A 4,181-nucleotide genomic window follows, 5' to 3' on the forward strand; every position below is an offset into this window, starting at 1 on the left:
GGATTCACAGAAGAAACTTCATAGTCGTACTATGTATACAAAATGCAAAGAAGATGTGAATTTCTGGAGCAGTTAACCAGGTAGTAGAAGAAAACTCAATGTCTTAGTTGAATCACCCCAGAGGCAGACCCAGAAGCAAGGATTTGAAGATATGTAATTTATTGGAGAATTGGTGCCACAGAAGACCAGTAGGGAAGACAGAAAGTTGTAGTTAAAAGAATTGTGCATTACCAAGCCAGTTACCCTTCTGGGAACTTGGAGCCCAGTCTCATTGTGGAATTCTGACTGTAGTGTAGAATACTCTTCACAGGTATTCAAACCCAGAAGAAAAGAGGATAGGATGTGTATATAGCAATTCTGCCCCAGTTGGGTTTTACAGTATAGCTGACATTCAGTGGGGTGAGGACTGGAGGCAATGACCAAGAAATAATTTTTGAGACATCTTTGGTGCAAAATGGTGCTTTATTAAAGCATAGGGACAAGGCCCTTGGGCAGAAAGAGCTGCTGCACCAGGATTTTGAGGGGTGGCTGATTATATACTGTGCCTTGGGGGAAGCAAGGAAAAAGGGAGGTTTCCAAAGAACTCTCATATGCTAAAGAGGACCTGCAAGATACCAGAGGCCTTCGCATTGCCAAGTTTAAGTTGTTTTTCCTCTAGTAAGGCATTAACAATAAGAAAGTTGGGAGCTTCCTAGAGAAACATTATACTCTGCCCACTTTAAGTATCTGTCAATGGCTGCAGGTTATAAGGACATTTAATTATATCTACATTTCCTTCTGGAAGCTAGGTTATTGATGGGAGTGCTTTTTTCTTGTAGATTGCTAAGACATCTGTAAACTGAGGGAGACTCAGGTCTTGCAGGATTGTGATCCCTACAAGCTAACTATTGGTTTTTCCTTTAGGGCAGCTGGGAGTGCCTGAGGAATGTCACATATATCCCATGGAGGGGGGGTGTTGCGGAATGTCAGCTTCTGCTTTGTCCTCAGCTTGCCTTCTGTTCCCTCATCACAGCCATCATTCACTGAGGATTCCTTCTGGGAGTGTACCTTTTCAAGCACTTATTGCTTGCCTCATGCATCAAAAAATGTGCTCCCAGGCCCAGAAAATAGTGCTCTGGCAGAGTTTGCAGGAATTTGCAGTAAACACTCTACAGGTTGCCGGTCAAGTTGAATACCAAAGTAATATTGGTGGGGTCTAGCAGTGTCTTTCTTAATCCAAGTACACTAATTAGATTTACTTGTATATCACCTTAAGTTCACCCTGTCCTATTACTTATTCTTCTCTGTAGTGGTTCATCACATTTTTAAAGTAAAAAACCTGACTCACACCAGAGGGTAAGTGGGTGAGCTGTAGGCCCTGCTGTGGCCATTGGTCCCAGTGATGTAAGAAAACATGGTAGGTTTCATCAAATACAGACAAGAAAGAATTCCTGAGACATCTTTGGTGCAGAAAGGTGGTTTTCTTAAAGCATGGGGATGGACCTATGGGCACAAAGAGCTCCACTGGGGTCAGTAGTGGCCCATTATATACTTTCAAGTTGGGAGAGGGTTAGAGATAGTGTAAGTCCCTAAGGAATTTGAAAAGCAAGGTTTCCAGGACCTTGAGGGGGCTATTATTGGGAAAAATAATTTACCACTGTCTAATAAAACCTTAGTCATGATGTTGTGGAAAATCAGACCAGCAAGAGAAAAAGTGACACTTGGAGAAGTAGGAAAACTTGGATTTATTTTACACCTACAGACCTATATGAGCTCGTGCTTGAAGTTCTGGGCCCTGGACACTGGGGTTATAGGGCTTTTATAAGGAAATGGAGGCAGTCAGGTTCCAAGGGCTATGCTGACTGCTGGTAGGTGGTTTTAAACTGGAGGAGTGGGGGCTGCTTTAGGCAGAAACAGTAGTGCAGGGAGCCTGAGGAGGGAGGCCTTTTTACAGAAGCAGAAATGGCTGGTTATCTCTTGCTCTCAGTAGGGCTTCTGGTTATCTCTAGCTTATTGTTAGCAAATTTCCGTCTTCCGGGGCCTCCTGGTCTGGGCTTGCTCTGGGTAATTTTCCACTTCAATAAGACCCTTCAGATGTATATTTGTGGGTCATATGCTTGGGGATGATTGTCAACATGGATCTTTGGAGGTAGAGAAAAAGGAAGTTTCCAAAGTAATTTTTATGTGTAAAGTAGACTTACAGGATACTGGGCGTTGGGCTAGATTCCCTTTTGCCCTTAGCAAAGTACTAACATTGAGGCAGTTGATTTCCTAGAGGAACATCACTCTGCCCTTTTCAAGGATTTATCAGTGGGCTATAGGTAGTAAGGAAATTTAATGTTCCTTTTGCTATTTTCCCCCCACATTATGAAGTCCAAATAAATATTCCATCATCTTCCTTATGTTCATTCATTTAGTATGGTTTTCTTCACCCTTTGCCAAATGATTGCTAGTTTCATTTGCTTGCCCTCTAAGGTAACATAGACCTTCATACCTGAGCGGTCTTAGCCTCTGATCTAAGAGATCATGGCCATGGCTGCTGTTAATTTCCAAAGTTGTTACCATGGAAGCAGTAAGAAGTACCATGGTGAATCCTGTTAATTTCTGATGAGGGAGCAGAAGGCAAGCTGAGGACAGAGCACAGGCTGACACCCTGGACTTCCCCCACCCCCACCCCAGGTACAATATTTTCTAAGTAAAATAAGCCAAACATGGTAAGGCAAATGCTGTATGATCTTATTTATATGTGGAATCTAATTAAACACAGAGAAGCAGAGAGTAGAATGGTGGTTGTCAAGGGCTGGAAGGAAGGGGAAATAGGAAGGTATTGATCAAATTTCAGTTATGCATAATGAATGAGTTCTGGAGATCTATATAACATATGGCCTAGGGTTAACAATATTTTATTGCCTATTTAAAATTTTGCTAATAGAGTGGGTAAATTAAGTGCTTTTACCTATCATATTAGGGCAAAAAATCCACAACAAATATTACAGGAAGAAATAGTTGAAGGTGATAGATAAGTTAATGGCATTGATAGTGATGATGGCTTCAAGGGTGTATACTTAACTCCAAATATTCAAGTTGTATGCACTAAATATGTATATGTCAATCATACTTCATTGAATTTTTTTGAAGCTTTTATTTATTTATTTGACAGACAGAGATCACAAGTAGGCAGAGAGGAAGGCAGAGATGGGGGAATTGGGCTTCCTGCTGAGCTGAGAGCCTGATGCAGGGCTTGATCCCAGGACCCTGAGATCATGACCTAAGCTGAAGGCAGAGGCTTAACCCACTGAGCCACCCAGGCACCCCCATACTTCATTGAAGTATTTTAAAATCATGTGCCTTTAACATTCAATTAACTTAAGGGATTTGTCTCAATAAATGTTTTAAAGTACCAGAATCTAGTGCATTAATCTCCACATTGGGGTTTGTTCTTCACTAGGTACCACCTAAGGCTGGCAACTATCAGCCTGGATTTATAGACTCAGTTTTAGATTTTTGGTTTTCATTTTTCTATTGGTCAGTTCACACAACCAGCATAATCTTTCTCAAGGTAATATAAATGCATTTAATTAGTTTAAGTATGATAAATTATCCAATGGTAACTAAAATGTTGGGAGGTTCACATTCTTTTCAGTAGTTTGACCATAATTCCCTGATTTATTCCCACATTACTGAACCTCAACCACTTCCATACACTCTTCAGTTGTTCAACTCTCAGAGCAGAACATTATTTCCATGTTCCTGCAGCATCTTGATGCTATGTCCATGAGTATTTTCAAGAGGACCCTAGAGATCATCTGGCTTAATCTCCATATTTTATGGAGAAGGTGACTTTTGTGTTTTCAGAAGTTGATCAGTTAGTTGAAGGCAACACCAGGTTTGTCCAGTGCAAATGATTCAGAGTCTACTGTGGTCCCTTTGCATTCCATTCCCACTGGAACTTCCCTAAGCCATCATTTGTCCTTCTAATTCCTATAACAGGGTCTGTAGCCACTTTCCTACTCTGATCTTGGCTTTTCCAAATTTGTTAATGCAATGTGTACAGCTAATCATCTGTGATTTTTTAGGTCATGTTGATACTTCAATGTCAGTTGGGTGAAATCTGGACTTTATAATAGGACCATGAAGAGAAGTAGGATCCATTATGTTTCATAAAATGTATTTGAGACTACCTAATCTCAGGTTTTGGCTAA

Source organism: Enhydra lutris, unplaced genomic scaffold, assembly GCF_002288905.1.
Source record: "Enhydra lutris kenyoni isolate GAN:26980312 unplaced genomic scaffold, ASM228890v2 scaffoldscaffold12, whole genome shotgun sequence".
NCBI classification, from domain to species: domain Eukaryota; kingdom Metazoa; phylum Chordata; class Mammalia; order Carnivora; family Mustelidae; genus Enhydra; species Enhydra lutris.